At 38.5% G+C, this 22368-nt stretch overlaps 1 pseudogene; it reads left to right on the top strand.

The window, feature by feature from the left end:
* The window catches only part of LOC131228043 (uncharacterized), a 67261-nt pseudogene that overhangs the window by 31538 nt on the left and 13355 nt on the right, over positions 1 to 22368 (top strand).

Raw genomic sequence — 22368 nt, 5'->3', positions numbered from 1 at the left:
ATATATAGATGGTCCACATTCAAAGAATAAATGAAGTAGTCCAACACAATAATTTTCATTCGAATCCTCATATAGGTTGAAGCCGATCATATAAATATTGAAAACATGACACCAACTACAGTAAGTTGGCCCATTGTTGCAACTGCATTAGCAGGCCCAACCTCCAGCTAGTGTCCATGACTGGATCGGCCCGACAGGTTGGATTGAGAGGGCCAAGGCCTTGCACATCCTTCCCCAAGCCATTGTGGACAATGTCGTGGAGGGAGGTTTCTGCATGTCTGATGTGGAAGACAGACGCATTTGGTAGTCAGCAGGGAATGGGGATCTATCAACTACTTTGGCATGGCAGAGTATCAGGCTAGCAGCACCCAGGAAAAGTTGGTCAGCATGGGTGTGGCACCCCAAGGTTCCGCCAAAACTCTCCCTCCTCACCTGAAAAATCCTCCACAACATGGTCACAGTAGACGTCAATATTCAAGGCAAAGGCATTAACATAACATCCAAGTGTTCATGCTGCCCCCGCCTTCCTCCCCCAATTGCGAATTGGTGGACCATCTCTTTGCCATGGGTTAACAAGCCAGCAGAGTATGGGAATGCTTCCGAGCGGATTATGGGATCCCCCAGCCCTTGCTCCCCACAGCGGCCGGCCGTGCTTCACAATGGTGGAATGCATCCCAGGCGTCAGCGAACCCACTCAAAGGCCTGATTCCCATTTTCATTTTCTGGGAATTGTGGAAAGCCAGGAACTCCAATCACTTTGGCAATTCAACATCCGGTACTTCACAAATTGTGCAAGGAATTTTATTTTGGGCTCAGCTCGTCTGCTCCATTCTTCTAGCCCCTAGAATACTCCATAAATTGGTTTCTATCATGAGCAAAGGCTGGCGCATCCCTTCTACTCAGCCTATTTTTCCAATCATCTCCATTGTAAAATGGTGCAAGCCTCCTTCGGGCTGGATTAAACTGAACGTTGATGGATCCCCCAGAGGGAACTCGGGGCCTTCGGGAGGTGGCGGCGTTGGGCGAGATGAATCAGGAAAATTCCTATTTGGATTTCTCATGGCTACAACATTGGCACAAATACTAGGGCTGAGTCCAAAGCCATCTTGGACAGTCTCACGCTGGCCCATCATCTAGGCTACTCCAAAATTCAAGTAGCTAGCAATTCCATGGTAGTGGTGAAGGCCCTTTCCGATCCTGCTAACGTCTGCTGGCCAATCTGTTACTGGAAGGCGAGATTCTCCCTCCTCTCCTACTCCAACTAAAAATTTCTCATATGCCTAGAGAAGAGAACTCGGTCGCCGACGGTTTGGCCAGTCTTGGGAGCGCGTCCTAGTCTAACACCACTTTCCTCTCTTGAGACGCCCTTCCGGCCTCTATCAAAGGTCTCCTGTTCCTTGATAAAATCGGCCTAGGTTCCCTGCGACTAGCCTAAGCCCAGTCTGTGCTATCTTAGCTTCTTTCAGTCCATGTGATAGGAGGGCCCATTCCCTTTTTGTTATCAACCGTTCTCGGCCTGTTCCTGATTTATACAAATAGTCTGTTGTTAAATTTTTATTTATTTTTTAAGTTGGCCCATTGTAGTAAACCTTGCTATATTTCAAAATAGAAGTTGCCTAGCACCTAATCCCACAAGCCGGTAGAAGCCTAGATGTCCACATGCAAATCCCAGCCTGATAATCAGCCACATCATCTCAGGTGGACCACACTGGATAAAAGAAATAAATGTCCACCGAAACAAGAAAAAAATATAATCATGAAATAAAAATAACCCAGCCATCGTACGTTACGTTATCCCATCGTAGGAAACATAAATTACCTAGGACTTCACCCCACAAGTTTGTAGAGATCCAGCTGTCCACATGCAAATATCAGCCAGATAATCAGGCAGTGTCATCTCAACTAGGCTATTGTAGACAGAAGAAATGAATGAACGCGGAAAAAATCGGTGTCTAACGAATGATAATCATGGAAAACATGACCATAACTGAAGTACGTTGACCCCCATTGTAGCAAAAAACAACGAAGGCTGTCTCAGACACAAGCATGCGCAGACCTAGCCGTCCACATGCAAATCCCAGCCTGAAAATCAGTCTATTTCATCTCAGGTGGGCCACACTAGATAGAGGAAATGGGTGCCTACCTAAAAATCATTTCTGCGGCTGATTTGATTCATATCGCTCCTGAGAAACAAATGGCATGATTTTTCTTGTCAAATCGCTGTACCTTCCATTGGAAAATCTGGGATCTTGGTGACATGAGCACGTGGGGCTTAGCTGTTCTGAGTTCAGGTACGTATGAACGGAGGGTGTAAAAAATCAGCTGTTCACATTCAACACCAAAACCCAACGATTCGATAGTTGTAATAGATTTCAATTCTCTTCTTATATCTCTATACTCATTAAGATTAGGACTCCAATATTTCTACTTCACAACTCCTATAAAAGAGAATACAAAACCACTAGTTATCTCCCTCATTTCTCTCTCAAACCCCACTTGCTCTCTCTCTCTCTCTCTCTCTCTCTCTCTCTCTCTCTCTCTCTCTCTCTGAGTGCAACCACTATCTTTTACTTCTTCTTTGAGTTCCCTTTTGATCTTTGAAGCCGTTGAAGATGGTTGCTGCAAACATTGCTCAGAACGTTGTGGGGGTCGTAGGTAACAAAAGATTTTGTAACATTTTGGGGTTTTTTTAACTCTTTCGGTCGTGTTTGGTTGCACCAAATATCAAGAAATTTCACGATATGTTTTGCTTCAACTTTCATGATATTTTACTCTCTCTCTCTATGTGGGTTTTCATTCGTTTATAATTTTTGAGGCCTATGTTTCCTGTACAAGGCATGCAGTTGATATGATGAGCCCCGAGATGGATTGATATATGCTCACTAATCTTCTAGATAGTAAATCCTATCCATCCTCTTGAATTTTGCATGTTGAGTATGTTCAGCTGTTGTTTCTCTATTTCTTTCTCCACAGCTTATTGATGGTATGCTGATTGAAGGATTTGGATTGTCCCATTGGAGGGAATTTTTCATTCATAGTCCATCCATGCTGTGGGATCATTGGATTAACGGCCTGGATCAGCGAACCATGATCTCAAATTTTAGTCTGACTGCCATCTTAAGAATTTACAATTACACTCCCCAACACTTGCTCTTTTTTTTTTCCCCCTTTCTTTTTAAGAATTATTATTATTATTATTATTTATTATTTAGTACTCTCGCCTGGAAACGGGGAAATGTGGAAATGTACGCGCCCAAAAGATTGCCTGATTATTCCGTACAAGTGGGCCTGTCTTTAAGTCATCCTGATGACTGACACGGTGGGTCCCACTACGTATTGGTGGGATTGCAAAGGATTCCCCATCAAACAATCCTAGGCATCTGATTGCCGCTATATAGACTCAGCAGACTCAGTGGGCCACACGTGATTCTGGGGTGGATGTTCGATAGATGGAGACTATCTTCATCCCCTCTTTCCATCCATGGTGGGCCACACAACTACACAGCTGCTTGATTGTATTGGTGCGTGAAAAACTCAACTAGAAAATATCAAAAGGAGGTCCACGTACCATGCATCCTTGCATCACCACCGTGCATATGAAGTCAGTTGTGGATCCGGACCATTTATCTAGTGCATCCTAGCCAGACATCTGTGTATCACATTTATTTACCTGATAGCCTCAATCCACATGATACTAAATACAAACCATTCACGTGATCCATCCAATCTTTAAAATTTATTTATGAAAGAGCAAGGGATGTACAACAGCAAGCGGACCCACGTATAACCTTACTGACTACACAACTGCCCTAAGAGCTGGCGGTGAACTCTTTCAGCTGACCCAGTCCCACCTGATCGATCCAATCGTTTGCTTAAACGGTTGCAATTGTCCAAAACAGACTTTCAGATGGTTATGATGATCACATCAGAGAGATTTTTGTTTTCTATGCTTCCCCGTTGATTTTTTTTTTTTTTTTTTAAAACCTGTTTTTGCCATCTGTTTCAATTATTTTTAGTTAATAAATAACATTTTCTTGAATATTCGTCTTTACAGGAAATATCATATCCTTCGGTTTGTTCATCTCTCCTGTGTAAGTTTCTTTTTTCTTTTTTCTTTTTCCTGTTCCCACGTAATACCTGAATGTTGCCAAAATAACAATCGTTGCCCATATTTAACATTTTTAGAATATCCGATCCGTGGAAATGGTGGGCCTGACAGTTTTTGTTTAAAGTGACCCTCATGATCCAGTTATCTCTTGCACGGCTTGGATTTCTACACAAGCGATCCACGGTGGGAAATGAAGAGTTGTAGGTGAAGAGTACATTTTCCTTCCTTTAAAAAAAAATGCTGAGTGATCGGATGATCCTAACCTATCCACGTTTTGAACTCTATGATATTCAGCCACCATAAAAATTACATGATTTTGGCTATCACCCTCTGTAGATGAAATTAGAACAATAAAAGGAAAATTTTCAGTGGCTCACTTTCAACTCTAAAAATCAATGGTTAGGATCACCATTGAAGAGTGATTATTATATGTAAATGCTTATATATGGTAGTGGCAAGATCATGAACGGTTCAAATAAATGGTCATCTCAACTCGTGGGCTCCAATGGATGCGACACATGCGGCATCGTGAGTCGCGACAGAGGCAAAACGAAGTTGCACGTGAAATTTTCATGCACGCAACGATACAAGTGTAACGGTTTGTTACGTTTCTCGTTTAAACATATTCAAGGGATTTTTTATGAACTTTAATGGGTTTCCGAAATGGTCCGGCTGACAGCCTGGCCCGCCTGACCAGCGAACGCCAATCGTCCTTTCTCTTCTCGCATGAACGAGACCTCACGAGGCAGATCAGAGTTCTGATATTCTTAGAGAAAGAGGGCACTGGGTCCATTAGATTTGTTCCTTGGGTTCATAGGGTGGTCTTTGCTTTTGGAGGTTGTTCAATTGTATAGGATATGGGTGGTCCTTCTTTTGTAATGCGTTCCCGCCCAAAATACCTCAGGTTGTATATTCTCTTTTTGTCATTTATGAAGTTGGTGGGCCCCCTCCGATATGGACCACACCTTTTCTTAAAAAATAAAAAAATAAAATTGATATTCTATATTTGGCCTACATCTAAATCAAATCAAACCGTTCAAATCATGGGGTCCACAGTAGATACGTTATAATGATACAATTAATAAATCAACTAGAAGATCCGAAACTCTAATTAATGATTACAAACAATTGATAAGAAAGATCTTTTTTGCCTCATGATTCATTAAGAACTCAACCCATTAAAAAAAACGAAGATGGAAATGCTTTATCATTCCATATCTAAACTAGAACCCTGGATCTTCTCAAGATTTATGATACTTTATGATGCATTTAAAATTAAAAGTTGGATCATAGCATTCTAATTATTTGTTTTCAATTGAATGGAAACACAAACATTAGTAAGAATAAAAATATCATCAGAAATAAAAGAAATTTAGTTTTTCAAGAGAGAGAGAGAGAGAGAGAGAGAGAGAGATTGGATGTGGACATTCACATGATGTTCGGTGCATATCAAAGGTCGCCCTGCATGATGGACAGCCCACATTGAATGTGGGACCCACATGATGGACACCCAATTAAAGGTACATGTAAGTGGTAGACATATTCAATGAAAAGATTTTATTTTTGGGTGTTTCAAACCTGCATGCTTTGGGTTTTCTACGGCCTTCCTATCGTGCACCCCAACAGCCTACTCATCGTGACCATCAATAGCATTGGAATATTCCTGGAGATCATCTATCTAACCATCTACTTCATCTATGCCCCCAAAAAGCAAAGAGTACGTGCTTTTATGATCATAACATGTATGAGATCCGAACCATTCTTTGGGTGGGACCCACCTATAGCCATTTTGATTGCCTAAATGGGGCTCGCCAGATTATTGAACATGTCTGATTATCAGGCCGCAGTGCCATACTTTGTGGGCCAGCCCAAACCATTTAACAGTTCAGGTTCGGGTCGAGTCCTAGTGTATACCAGGTTGGTTGTGATATCGGTTCACTGGTCTGGGTCTCATTTTTCCGACAAGTGTTCTTGGAGCACTGTGAGTTATTGTAGCTCCCAGTTGCATAAGTTCACTTGGGGAGTATATCAAGTGATCTGAACTGTCCATTAAGTTCATAATACATTTCTTGGCTATCATATGGAATTCACATTGATTCGATGCTCTTGACTGTCCATATTAAAGGTCGTTGATCAAATGCTAAGATAACAAATCAAATAACGTATTTTTAAACATTTACATTTACAGTTGTACGTGCTCAAGATCATGGCTGGGGAGGTGGTGTTAATGGCAGTGGTAGTTACGGTCACACTCACATGTGCGCACACTCACACGAAGCGGTCATTGATAGTCGGGATCGTGTGTGTCATCTTCAACATTTGCATGTACGCTTCACCTCTTTTTGTCATGGTAAGTAGCCATACTTCTCTACATGGACAAAGGGGCAGCAATGGCCCAGATCGACCCAGGTCACCTGTTTATTTATTCTGGTTGAAACTACATGGACATAGTAGCTTCACTGGTGGATCCCTGGCTGATGGCCCACCATGTTGTATGTGCCCTACATCCATGCTGTCTATTCATTTTCTCATATCATTTTTGGGATCATGCCAACCATTACAAACTTCTTGGGGGCGACCGGAATGTTTATTTTCCATCCACTCTGTTTATAAGGTCACAAAGACCTGGATGAAAGGACCACATAAATATCTGCGTGATTCAAAACTTTTGTGGCCCACAAAAGTTTTTTATTGTCAATCACCACTGTTTCCTGTGGCATGGTCCAATGAGATTGGATCTCCTTCAATTTTTTATTCATGCTTTAAATGAGCCATCAAAACACACATAGAGGGCGTGGATGTAAGGTTTTTTTTTTTTCCTTTTATTTAATTTTTAATTTTTACATAAGGACATACACAGATGCACCCACACCACATGGCGACTCCATCCCATGATTTCAGTGTTGAAATCGAGTCTGTCTACCACTATGGCCGCTGGACCCCACCAACTCTACATTAGTTACCAACCCATGACTCTTGATTGTTTGTGTTTTATGGGGTTGTTGCAGAGGATGGTTATATAGACCAAGAGCGTGAAATACATGCCCTTCTCTCTCTCACTGACTGGCTTCCTCAACGCTATATGTTGGATGGCTTACGCCTTCATCGAATTCGACCTCTTCATGCTGGTAAATCTTTTTACAACTAAGGAAAAATGGCTCATATCTGAAACACCCATAGGGAAACTTTGGTGTGGGTGTGAACTGCTGAAGTGAGGCCCACTTGATCAAATAGTAGATGGGTCCCACTTTACATCACTGGTCAAGGATTCTCTCTATGGGTGTTCTACATTAGGCATGCACTTCCATTGATTGGCAATCATTGTGTGTGATAACCTACCTTTCGGGCAATCCAAATTGTTCATTTTGTGGGCCTTGGCTAAATCATTGGACTGCCGTAATATCATCCATCAAATCCCAGCCATGGGATGATCTAATTGACATGATCAACTAATGGGGAATGTTTCTTGCACTAGTTATTTGGTCTAATCTATCAAGGACAGTTGCTATACCAAGCCCACTTTGTACTTAAATGACTTCACCGTAGTAAATATCGTATACACCAACATTCAATGTATGCACTATCCAAAGTTAAACTTCCTCAAATGTATTTAAGATGAAAACTAATTGCCCTAACTTCTATTAACCTGACCTAATTACTGTAACTTTCAATTCATTGCAGATTCCAAATGGGTTGGGCGTATTGTTTGGTGCAGCCCAATTGATTCTCTATGGTTGCTACTACAGCTCAACGGTGTGGGATGATGATGAGAAGACCAAGTTAGAAGTGCAGCTTCCGGCATTGGCTTCCACAGTTGGCCCCAGCAGTGAATCATCTGAACTTCATACCATTTCCCTCTCATCCAAATGATCATATGATTGTACCGACCATGATCAATCGTGCGGCTTTGATCACATCGGATTGCACTTGGTAGTGAAACATTTTCAAGAAGCTCAGTTTGTTTTTTATAGTCGTTCATTTAGCACACTGTTTCGTTTGTAAGAAGTCCGACGTGTGGATGATGTTGAAATCTTTGGGTTCGTTTGGGAGCTTGTAATCGAAGGTAAATGAAATGTGAGTAAATGACTTATTTAGTTGTATTTAAATGGAAGTAAATTAAAGAAATTTTGATATTCTGTTTGAATATGAGTAAATGGAAGGAAATGGAATGCATGGAAAATTTTCATTATATTCACAAGAACATATGTAATATCCTAAATCATCTTTAATATCACAAATTAATGTAATATTTAATTAATGATTGTAATAAGCTCATTGAAATATATACTTTAGCCAAAACTGAGGAAATTTTGAGCCTTGGGTGGGAGAGAAATATAAGGATCATAAACAAGCAACTTGCCAACTTTTTCTTAACCATCCATTTATATGGCTGACCTTTGGATGGTTTGGATCATTTTATTGGTTTGATTTTAATGATGTAGTCGATAATTGCATTGTTTCAAATATAACTCAACCTCATTTACCTTAATGTACCTTCATTTACTCCCAATTCCCTCCATTTACCTCAATTAACTCTCAATTACCCCCATTCACCTCAATTTACCTTAATTTATTCCCAATCCCCCACATTTACCTCAATTTACCTCCATTTACTCCCAACCTTGTTGTCTGATCTATGTGTTCACCAATTAATATGTAGCATTTTGCCCCATTGAGTTACAGGTTGGAACGATGGTTGCAGGCCGATGCTCTTTAGGATTTGGAAGAAAAGAGCAATTGAGGATTTCTCACCAATACCATACAATGCAACCTTTCAAACCTGCATCCTTTGGATCCATGTCCTATATAGTCGTTTCGGCATCAAAACCCAATGATTCAATAGTTGTAATAGATTTCAATTCTCTTCTTATATCTCTATAATTATTAAGGTTAATTAGGACTCCATTTCTGCTTCACAACTATAAAAGAGAATACAAAACCCCACTAGTTATCTCCCTCCTCTCTCTCAAATGCCACTAGTTCTCTCTCTCTCTCTCTCTCTCTCTCTCTCTCTCTCTCTCTCTCTCTCAGTGCAACCACTATCTTTTGCTTCTTCTTTGAATTCCCTTTTGATCTTTGAAGCTGTTGAAGATGGTTGTTGCAAACATTGCTCAGAACTTTGTGGGGATCGTAGGTAATAAAAGATCTTGTAACATTTTGGGGGGTTTTTACTCTTTAGGACGTGTTTGGTTGTACAAAATATCAAGAAATTGTAAGAATTTTATAAAGTGTGCCTTATTGATAAATAGTCTGCATTGCCATAAGGGTTGGATAATGTGATCAGGAGTACCAGTGGACCTTGCTCAGTTGTGATACATATAAAATTGGGTACCATAATTTCATGATATTATTTTTTGTTCCAACTTTTCATGATATTTTACTCTCTAAGCATGGGTTTTAATTCGTTTTGATTTTTTGAGGCCTATGTTTCCTGAATAAGGCAGTTGATATGATGGGCCCCAAGATGAATTGATATATGCCTCACTAATCTTGATTTTTGCATATTGATTATGTTCAGCTGTTGTTTCTCTATTTCTTCCTGGACAATTTATTGATGGTATGCAGATTGAAGGGTTTAGATTGTCCCATTGGAGGGAATTTTTCAGTCAGTCCATTCATGCTGTGGGATCATTGGATTAACGGCCTGGATCAGCGAACCATCAGATCAAATTTTAGTCTAACTGCCATATTAGGATTTATAAATACACTCCTTAGCACTTGTTTTTCTTTTTACTTTTCTTTTTAAGAATTATTATTTATTTATTATTTATTCTCCACTGGAAATGGGTTAATGTACAAATGTGGGCTCACAAGATTGGCCTTTTGGTTTTTCCCTGAATATTCCCTACAAGTGGGCCTGTCTTTGAGTGATACTGGTGGCTAATACGGTGGGTCCCACTATGCATAGGTGTTATTGAAAATGCAGCATCATCTAATTGCCCGCGGCACAAAATGACTGCTAAAAAAACTATATAGTATCAATAGATTTGGTGGGCCACACGTGATTCTGAGGTGGATGTTGGATGGAGACGATCTTTATCCCATCTTTCCATCCATGATGGGCCACAGCACTACACAGCTTCTTGATTGTATCAGTGAGTAAAAAACTCGTGTAGGAAAGATCAAAAGGAGGACCAGATACCATCCTTGCATCACCACCGTAAACATGGAGTCAGTTGTAGATCCAGACCATTTATCTAGTGGATCTTAGCCAGACGGCTCATCTTTGTATCCCACGTGGCACTAAATCCAAACCATTCACATGAACGGTGATCCATCCAATCGTGAACAGTTGCAATTGTCCAAAACGGACTATTCTAGGTGAGAAAGGAACTGTTGTAGGTGAAGAGTACATTTTCCCTCCGGTAGACTCCCGAGTAAACTGGGACTAATTAAATGCTGAGTGATCCGACGATCCTAACCTTTCCATGTTTTAAACTCTACCCTATGTCCTTCCATGAGTGATGCAGGGATGGGCATGATGAGGTGGGATAACTACTCCAAATTTATGAAACTTCTCCGGACTACTTATAGACTGCCTTGAATTTAGGAGGAAAGATATAAACTAAAAGTAATTCTAAAAATTTGAAATAAATTGCTTGATGCTTAAAAATGATTTTCCATACCTTTAAATAATGTTATGAACCTTAGAAAGAAGTTTCGGAATCAAAGTACAACAAAAACTCCTTAAAATTGTGACTTACTGTAAATAGTAAACTTATTATTTATAGACATTCGTGATTTCTACTAGACCTCATGATTTTCGGTAAAAATAGTAAGTGTCCTATTTGGCTTAACCATGTTATTCTCCTAATTTTTTAAGCACCTTTTAGATTGGATACAATTCTTAAAGCTTAGTAGATGAAAAGTTACAGTAAAACTAAAACTTACTAAAATAGTAAAGATGAAAATAAATTAGAATTTCGACTGTGGATATGATGGAATCTTGCAAATTCGGTGGGCTACCTAGCATAGTAGGGTTGATTGGCTAAAGTAGCTTCTCCTGCTCAAAATCATATATGGCACATCATCCGATAACTCATTTCAGTTTGTGAGATATGCCTATTTTAAAGTTCTAACGGTCCTGATCACTTCTGTATTTGATCAGATCTTTTCTGGTCCATCATGGCCATGAAATTGTCTGCAACCCACCCTACATCAATAAGTTGTCAAAAAGGATGGAAGAAGTGAATTTCACATGGACTCTCAAGTAGGCTCCAAAAGAGTAGTCCCGTTCAAAATATTTTCAAAATGAGGTAAGACCTTGAAAAGTGGGTTCTACAAACTGCATAAAAGTCATTTTGCCACTTTCTTTTAAAACTCATGATGATTCCTTATTTAAAGTCAGCACATATAACAGAATATCGATATATTTATTAAAATACACTTCCGTCTCCCCTATCAGATCTTTTTTGGTCCATGGTCATGAAATTGCCCGCAACCCACTCTACATCAGTAAGTTGTCAAAAAGGATGGACGGAGTAAATTTCACATGGACTCTCAAGTAGGCTCCGAAAGAGCAGCCCAGGAGAAAATATTTTCAAAATGAGGTAAGACCTTGAAAAGCGAGTTCTACAATTTGCATAAAAGTCATTTAGCTACTTTCTTTTAAAAGTCATGATGATTTCTTACTTAAAGTCAGCACATATAACAGAATATTGATATATTTATTAAAATAGTGAATGGTTCTATGAAAATAGTTAAAAATAAGAAATTTTTAGTCCATAACGCATAGGTAGATATAAGAAAAAACCTTTTATTTATTGTTTATTCATTCTCATTTGATAATTATTTCAAGAAATGTACAGTGTTGGGCCAACATTACAATCTTTGAGTGATAACACTAAGTGGGACCTGCTTATGATCCCTTATGACCACTTGAAGTGAGACCCATGATTTCAACCATTTAGCATGAGTTACAAGTGCTGATCCGAACTTCAGGTGGGCCACACCAATATCATGCCTAAAACCTCCGGAGTTCACATGGTGTGACCTGCCTCAGTTTTGGACCAGTCTGACTTTTGGAATGTCTGTTCACATCTTAGTAAAGCATTCCGGATGAAAATATTGGATCCAACATAAACACCATGTTAGGCTCGACACACCTATGGTTGGCATCACCTTTCCATGTTCCCTGTGGTGTAGCCCACTTGAGTTATTGATCAAGATAAGTTTTTGCCCCACAGCCTAAAATTAAGGGATGCATATGATGAACGTTGTGGATGTCCATGCAACAACATGGTGGCCCTTGGGTGTTTTACCCACCATGTAAAAAGGTGTGGATATAATAAATACATCATTTTCTTTCGGGTCCATGTTACTTTGATCTCCTTTGGACCGTTTGTACGACTCGGAGCTCGAGAGGCGTCAGTGCTCGTCTTCACACGCGTATCCACACCAGCCAGGTCGGTGGTGTGTGGTACACCAGCCAATCGGCTTCCGATTTTTATATACCTGATCACTGTACCTACCATTGGAAAATCTTGGATCTTGGCAATACGAGCGCATGTGGTGCTTAGATGTAAACCCTAGTGGAAAAAATAGGTATAGATGAGCTAAACATCAATTTTTCACATTCAACAACAAAAACCAACCGTCACGATCATCTTTATATTGTGATAATTGGGCCATAGCTCATTTAGGGCTGCATATTCTCTGTCAGCAGACTATGATTGAATGTGGGGCCCACTACATATAGACAAATTTGTAGGGACCACAGGTGTGAAGACCATGTTCACTCATTATATTGCAGCAAACCTTGCTATGTTTTGCTATGTTTCGATACCACAAAGGTTACCTGGGACTTAACCCCCAAGGGTGCAGATATCCACCCGTACACATGCAGATCCCAGCCTGATAAACAGGCAGTTTCATCTCAGGTGGGCCATACTAAACAACCAAGCCCCACGAGTGTGTAGAGACCTGCCTATCCACATGCAAATCCCAGACTGATAAATCTGGCAATTTCATCTCAAGTGAGCTGTTCTAGACGCAAGAAATGGATGATCACCAAAAAAAATATATCATATCCAAGGACAACATGACCCCAGCAGACGAGGACTTTTTTTTATTTTTTTTTAATTTAACATGCACACACCCCTGCACACTCACACCGTATAGTGGAATTTCACCACCTATGGGTACTCGAACCCTCAACCAGATTATACCACCGGCCGGGTAAGAGCAAGGACCCCCCCAGCAGACATGGATTGCATGGTGTATTGATGTGGCAAAGTTCCGCTGGCTCCTCTATTATGTATGTATTATGTCTACGCTGTCCATCCATTTTTGTCATCATTTAATGGCATGAGCCCAAAAAATGAGGCAAATCCAAAGCTCGAATGAACCACACCGTAGAAGGAAGTGGGGATAATGATACCCACGGTCTTCTATCCTCACACTCTACTAGACAACCATCTCCACTATGTTTTCATACCCTCTATTGCTCATTGCCATTATTATTTCTAATCGCCTTTCATCATACCTTTATCATCGATTCTCATGCACGTTATGTTTTCATTAAGTATTCGCCAAGCTTAGAGAAGTTGCACATAAATTGAACTTTTTCTGTAGGAACTACTTTCGTAAGTATATCAGTCGGATTCACGCTTATATGGATCTTCTTTGGAGTCACATCTTATTCTTCAAGCACATGTCAGATAAAATGATGACGAACATCAATATGTTTAGTATGTTAGTGATAAACATAGTTTTTTACCAAATTAATTACGCTTTCAGTGTCACAATTTACTAGCATGGCTTCCTACTGAAGCCCAAGTTGATTTATCATACCTCAACCAAACACCTTCTTTGAACACTTCTTTCACCGCCATGTACTCAGCTTCAATTATGGAAAGTGCTGCTATAGATTGGAGCTTTGACATCCAACTGATTGCACCACCCACTAAAATAATTAACTAATCAGAAGTCGACTTCTATTATCCACATTGCCTATATTATCCAAATCAACATAGCTTATCAACCATCTCTTATAACTTTTCAAACGTTAAGACGTAGTCTACCGTACCTCGAATATACCAAAGTAACCATTTCACTAACTCTCAGTGTTCTTGTCAGGTTAGCCATGTATCTTTGTTTGCTAAGGTTAGTCATGTATCTACTCACAACACCTATTGCCTGTGAAATATGTGGTCTCGTAGAGACCATGACATAGATCGAACTGCCAATAACACTCGAATATGGCACATGCACGAGACATCTACTGTTTTTCTTCATCTATAATAAGACATTATTCAGAAGAAAGCTTAGGGTTTAGGTCAAGGCAATCATATATGTAGTAGGATATCTACTATATATCTTTCATTTCAAACGTCTGTGACAGTTAAGCCATCAACGTATCGATTTCAGACATGCTATGGTTAGTGATAAACATGTGATCTATGCACAATACCACTATAATGAACTAACCATCATCTAGTGTCTTGAAAGAGACATAATGATCATATTTACTTCTGGTAAACTTCTGACTCATCATGAAAGTTTCAAACTTTTTTTTCCATTATCGAGATAATAATTTCAAGCTGTTTAACGACCTCCTCAACTTGCAAAACTTTATTCTCAACCTCTATTACTTCAAACCCTTGTGGTTGCTTTATGTAAATATGCCCATTCAACTCTTCATGTAGGAAAGTAATTTTCACATTTATCTGTTCCAATTTTAAATTGTATTAGGCAACCAATACCAATACAAATATGATATACACCAACTTAACCACGGATACAAATACCTTGCTGAAGTCGACACCCTCCTTCGCATATCCTTTCACGACTAATCTTGCTTTGTATTTATTATACTTCTTCTTATAAATTCACTTACAACCAATCAATTTATACCCCATTGGATGCTCTACCGACTTTCATATTTTATTATTATACAAAAAGTCCATCTCGTCATGCATGGACGCCATGCACTTCTCAGCATTAGAACTATCTAATGTTTCTTGAAAGCAAGATGAATCCCCCTCATCCTTAATGAGGGTGAATGCAACATTCGAGTCATCTCTGTATCTGATTGGTAATTTGCGATCTCTAAGCAGATTTCTTTTGAGATGTGGCTAGTCCACCTGCTCCTATATCTCTGTCTACGGCTAAGCTTCAAACTGTGTCTCATCCCTTTTCAATTTCAACATCAGTCACTGTTGATTTTTTCGGTTCCTTGCTTTTGTCATTGCAAAACAAAGAATCCTCATCAAATCTGATGTCACGGTTGAAAGTAATTCTTTGAGTGACCCGGTCGTATAGTTTGTACCCTTTCACACCATCATTATAATACACAAAGATAAGTCTTTTTTTACTCTTTTGTCTAGCTTATCTTTCTAAACTGTCGGTACATGAGAGTAAGCATCGTAACTAAATATACACAATCCTGAGTAGTTAAAATCATGACTGCTCCACACCTCTTTAAGAATTTTACAGTCTATTGGCTTAAATAGAGACCTATTTACTAGATAATATGTCGTTTTCATGGCTTCAGTCTACAACTCTTAGCCCAATCCAATATTACTCAACATGCTTCAAGTTTTCTCTAAGTTATTCCGATTCATACGTTCCACTACACCATTCTGTTTAGGTATGTGCCCCGCTATATTGTGTCTTATAATCCATTTATCTTTACAAAAATGATTGAATTCCTTTAAAGTGAATTATTTCCTATTCTACTTGTAGTAGAATATATAGCAGGTGTAATTGGGATTGGGGTAAGCATATGGTTCTTTAATATGTTACTAAGGGTTTAAGAGCATAGCTAGGGATTTCAAGGAGGTTTTTGGATTGTTCGGATCAGTAATTCCATCCATCTCTTGTAATATTGCTTTCATAGTGGATTGCTTATTACTTTATACCATAATTGTTTTTCTATGAGGGTTTTTCCACATAAAACTTACTTATTCTTTGTGCGTTTTGCTTTCATTTGATTTCATCTTGTTAGTTTAAATTCATGTTTGCTTGCCTGCAATCCCCAACAAGTGGTATAAGAGCTAAAGTTAGGGTTTTGAGTTATAAATTAAAACATGTTGATAAAGGATCTAATGCTAAGTATGAAAATAAGTTCATCGGTAGAAATAATTTTGAACTATGGAAGGTGAAGATGAAGATGAGAGTCATTTTAGTTCAACAAGGATTGCAACATGTTCTCCTTGGCAATGCGAAGCATCTTGTATATATGACTAATGAAGAGTAGGATGAACTCGATTAGAGGGATACAACCTTAATCCAATTGTGTCTAACGTACAATGTGGTTTATAATGTCTTGGATTAAAAGATCGCCTTAGGAGTATGGACAAATCTTGACAGTTTGTATATGAAGAAATTCTTGGGAAGTCATATGTATGTTAAGAAACAATTCTACAATCTCAAGATGATAGAGGGATTAGATATCAACAAACACAAGAGCGCTCTTCGTGAATTGATATATAAACTGACAAATGTGGATGTTGAGATCGAAGAGAAAGATCAAGCCTTGATTTTCTTAATTTTACTTCCATCATCTTTCGAAAATTTAGTAGACACACTGATCCATGGTAGGGAAACCATCGATATTGAAACTGTTATCTCAACTCTTCATAAGAAGCAATTGAGAAAGAAAGACAGTGGCAAGGGTACCTCTATAGATGCGTTAGTTGGAAGGGGAATGGATTTTGAACATGAGAAGGGAAATTCTTGATCGCAGTCCAAATCGAAATGGAATGGCAAGATGAAGTGCTGGAATTGTGGTATGACAAGACACATGAAAAATGATTATAAAAATCCCAAGGCTTAGAAGGGAGAAAAGTCTGATAAAATGACGAAGGAGGCTAATATAACACAATCTAATGAGGAGGTGGATAGTGGTAATGTCTTAACCGTATCCAAATCTGGTTACCTCAATACGACTGAATTTTGAATTAGGGAGCCTTGTACCATATGACTTCTTACAGAGATTGGTTTACTAATTACAACAAGTATGAAGGTGGACAAGTTTTTATGGGCAATGACAGGTTTTTATGGGTAATAACATTGCCTGTAAGGTGATTGGTATCGATTCAGTGCACATGAATATGTTTGATGGGATAGATCATATCTTGATAGATGTGAGACACGTTCATGACCTCAGGAAGAATCTTATATCTCTTGGAGCACTAGAGACACTTGGGTGCAAGTTCATTGGTTTTGATCGGATACTTAAAGTTTTTAAAGAGGCTCTTGTAATGATGAAAGCGCAAGGGAGTATCAATCTTTACAAGTTGATTGAGAATATTGTATCGGGTAGAACTATAACATCTGTAACAGAGTCCACATCAACAAGTTTGTGGGATGCTTATCTGGGCAACATGAGCGTGTGTGGTATGAATGTACATTTTTTTATATCATAGCTTGATTCTTGTTTTTAAAAAGTATTTATTCTCATATATGTGAACATCGTATATATGATTAGAGGTGTACATGAACCGAGCTAGCTAAGTTAGCTCATTCGACTCAACTCAAAAAAGCTCGATTCGACTCGGTTCTACGTTGAGTTCAGGTTAAGTCGAGCTAATTTTTTGAGCTCGAAAATGAGTTCGAGCCTAGTTTGAGGTAGTTTGAGCTAGCCCCAGCTCGACTAGACTCGGATTAAACCTAGCTTGAATCGAACTCGGTTCAAACCAGTTCGATGACTCGGTTACTTTAATATTGATGTTGCTTACCAAGTGTTCAATGAAATGACTCAAAGAAGTGTGGCTGGTTGCAAGGAAGGTATGTATATGAAACCAACACCCTTTTTTCTTGATTTTTATGTTGCTTAGAAGGTGTTTGATAAAATACTTGTAAAACCATTATTGTTGTGTAACGCTCCAAATTTCAGGGGTTTAGTAGGAACTCGGCTCCCGAATTCTCGGGTACCACATGTGCCCTAATGGGCTTTAAATTTTAAAAACATTTGGATTATTTCATAAGAAATAGGGAGTTTAATAAACTATAAAACGTAATTAAATCACAAACAGTAATAAGTGCCGTTAAATGTATAGAATATCCAAAATACAATCCCAAGTAAATCCAGGACAGGGAATTAGTCCCACCCATAAAAATGTCTCAAAATGACTAGGGCCTTGACCCATACCCTGCGATTGTCCATACATAAGCTAGAAGGAGCCACCAAAAGTCTGGTAATACGCTTGCTCCTCCTCTTCGTCCATGCTGGCATCTTCAAGTGCATCCAGCTCCGTCATCCCTACATATATGATAGGTTCTGGTTGGTGTTTTAAAACACCGTCCCAGAGTGGGAGTAAGTGATCAACTCAGTTGCACCATTAACAATAAGTTACACAGATTATCATACACATGAATAAATTTAGTGAAAGACATACATTCACAAAATTCTAAATACTCTAGTTAATGCAAATGCATGATTCAATGATATGATGCATGCTCTCACCACAACACTCCCTCGAGCGACAATATCTAGCGATCGCGAATGACCAATACTTCCTCAGTGTGACCACAACTGCCAAATCACCAAAGTAACCAATGCAATGTAATGTAAATATTAGCCAAGTTGATTAATTATGTCCATTCATCCAGCAGTTTGGAAAAATCGAGATACTCCGATAGATCAATGCCTTAATCCAATCGCGTGACTGTGGCGGCTGTGGCCATATGACTCTCGCGACCCTTGGCCCAACAGTTAGGCGCTCGGCCCAACAGTTATATGCTATAATGATGTTTATTCCATGCTAACATTGTTTCAAAGAAATAAATCTAAATAATTTCTTAAAGTCTCAAAATGCTAACAAATAAACCACATAATTAGAAATGATCTAATGCTGCCATTTCATCTTCAGATAAATATGACCACATTTTACATGGGTCGTGTTCAGGTATGGTAGATCCTTCCGGTCCTTGCGCCACATTATCTACTAATTAATGGCTCCTTTATACGATTTTTTCATCAATAAAAATGTAAGCTGGTCAAGTTTAGTAATATAACCCAGTATGGTTCATAATCATAGCAATTAAAATAATACAAAAATACATGTACAATGATATGAATGTAAAATGGTGTATGAATGCATCAGATGGGATGATCGTCTATCTGCTTGGATTGGAGGTTGTCAACCCGCATCCACCCATTGGGTAGGCTTCCACATTTTGGTAGGCTTGGGCATAGCCCGCATTTGGTAATGCTTTACTAGGATCGACATTTCTTCCAGGGAGGCCCCCTAGGATTGACCATGTATTATGTAATGCAATGAATTATGGATGATATGTAAATGCATATTTTTCATATTTGGCATAGTTGTCTTGATCAGATATTCACCTATGAATTTAGCGTACAATTATCATATCAAAATACTCAAATCAATAAATCAATCCAACATTCACAAAAGATTTATTTTAATTTTAATGGATTATGAGACAAATTAGGTTACTCACATGAGTTTGGTAGTATTGACTCTGCAATATAATTAGGGTGATTTGAATTCCGAGGTCCTATCAATTATATCAACGATATTATTATTCATTTATTTGTATTACATGGTGGGGCCCACCTTTGATTAACATCCTAGGTGGCTAAATCCAAAATAATCAAATAATTAAAATTTTTATTCTATCTTTTATTTTCTTTTTAAGATTATAAAATTGAATGGAAATTACATGATCGGGGTGGCCCATCGGATGGTTAGATCATTCAGATTCTTGAAGTCTTGTCATGTTTTGCCTCCACGCATTGGATGAATGGTGTGGATCCAACCACACATACATCAATGGCTCATCTCGACCTTTTACACTAAGTGATATCAGCACTTGCGCAAAATATCTAAGATTTCTTTATTAAACACTTCTAGATCTAACTGATGTGGCCCATCTGAGGGGTAGATTGATCTGAATATTAGGGCCATTGTATATTTTGGCCTTAAGGATCATATGATCCGTACAGATTTAATCTAATTTGATCAGTTGTACACCAACTACAATTACATAATTTTAGATTCCCCTCACCTTTAAATGACATCTATCTATAATTCAATACAATGAACGTGTAATCAATCCACACCGTTCATTACATCCACCGAATTAAATTATATTAAATATGTAAAAAATATTAAAAGGAGGACGATATATATACCTGATCTAAGCACTCCAAAATTCTCTTTCTCCCTTTCTCTGTTGTCGCAGGTAGCCTTTGTTAATATTTAAATTTGACTAGAACTCTTTTTACAACTGAGTGTTTGAATCTTAAGAGATGCGGGAATGGTTAGAGGTATATTTGAAGTACACGGTTTAAAATAGGAGGTAAGATTGATTTAAAATAAATACAAAATAAAGATAAGATAAAATATCTTTTTTTTTAATTATTAGTAAATTTTCACAGCCCTTACATTTCACCCTTCTAAAAGAAAATTTTCGTCCTCGAAATTTACCTGAAATTACTGCTCAAAGAGAAGAGGATATTTTTTGTGAATTTCTCTTTCCTGCTCCCAAGATGCTTCATTTACTTCATGATGACTCCATAAAACCTTGACTAAATGCACCATCTTAGTGCGCAACACGTGCTCCTTACGATCCAGTATTCGAACTAGTTTCTCCACATAAGATGTATCTTCTTATAAATCGAGATCTTGCCAGTTAATCACATGAGAATCATCCCTCTTATACTTCCGTAGCATCGATACATGAAAAACATTATGGACATTGGCCAACTGAGGAGGTAATGCAAGTCGATATATCACTGCTCCAATCCACTCTAATATTTCAAATGGTCTGATAAAAAGTGTTGCAAGTTTTCCCTTAGTACCAAATCGCATCAAACCCTTTATGGGAGAAACCTTTAAAAACACGTGGTCTCCTATTGTGAACTCTAGATCTCGTCTTCGATTGTCGGTGTAGCTCTTTTGACGACTCTGAGCAGCTTGTAGTCGCTTTTGAATAATTTCAACTTTCTCAGCAGCTTCTTATACAACATCTGGCCCAATTAAGCATTTCTCACCTACCTCGGCCCAACAGTTAGGCGCTCGGCAAGGACGTCCATACAAGATTTCGTACGGAGCCATACCGATGCTTGCTTGGTAACTATTATTGTAAGCGAATTCAGCATAATGTACGTTATCATCCCAGTTTCCCTTGAAATCCAGAGTGCACGCACGTAACAGGTCTTCTAATATTTGGTTCACACATTCCATTTGTCCATTAGATTGTGGATGATATGCTGTATTGTAGTCCGTATTCGTACCCATAGCTTCCTCTAGACTTATCTAGAATCACGATGTAAAACGTGGATCTCGATCCGATATAATAAAACTAGGGACACCATGAAGTCTCACTATTTCCTTGATGTATAGCTTGGCGAGTTCCTCCATTGAATAATTGATACGGATATTAATAAAGTGCGCTGACTTGGTCAGTCGATCGACAATTACCCAAATTGAATTGTGCTTCTTTTGTGTCTTAGGAAAATCAACTATAAAGTTTATAGAAATACAATCTCACTTCCACTCAGGTACTTTCAGAGGCTGCAATAATCCTGATGGGTTCTAATGACCCGCCTTTACCTGCTGACATACAAAATATCTCGACACATAATCGGCGATTTCTCTCTTCATATTTGGCAACCAAAATGATCATTTCACACTATGATACTTCTTTGTGCTTCCCAGGTAAATTGTAAACTTAGTTCAATGCACATCATTTAGAATCTCATCTTTTAGATATGGAATATTAAGCACACAGAGTCGACCTCGATACCAAATTCCTTTATCGTCTACTATATTCTAATCTGAAGTCTAATCATTCTGATACTTGACTATCATTCTTAAAAACCACTCATCATTCGTTTGAGCTTCAATTATTCACTCCATAAGAGTTCATTTTACTGTAATATTACATATACAAATCTTTTTTTCTTAAAAATTCAATCGAATATCAAACTCTCTAATGAATTTCAACATTTCCCATTCATGTACCATTAAGCTGGCTACACTTTTTTGTTTATATTCTTTTCTACTCAAAGCGTCAGCAACCAAATTAGCCTTACCCAGATGATAGGACAATGAGAAATTATAATCCTTAAGAAATTTTATCCATCTTCTCTGCCTTATGTTCAAGTCCTTCTGAGAAAATAGATACATCAAAGTCTTGTGATTCATATAAAGCTCGAACTGTTCGCAATATAAGTAATGCCGCCAAATCTTCAACACAAATACAATAGCACCCAACTCTAGGTCATGGGTTGGATAATTACGCTCATGGAGTTTAAGCTGCCTCGATGCATATGTGATCACCTTGCC

This window comes from Magnolia sinica, chromosome 2 (assembly GCF_029962835.1).
Source record: "Magnolia sinica isolate HGM2019 chromosome 2, MsV1, whole genome shotgun sequence".
Classification (NCBI taxonomy): domain Eukaryota; kingdom Viridiplantae; phylum Streptophyta; class Magnoliopsida; order Magnoliales; family Magnoliaceae; genus Magnolia; species Magnolia sinica.
Note: the sequence above shows the minus strand (reverse complement) of the source record. Positions and strands in the feature narration are given on the sequence as shown.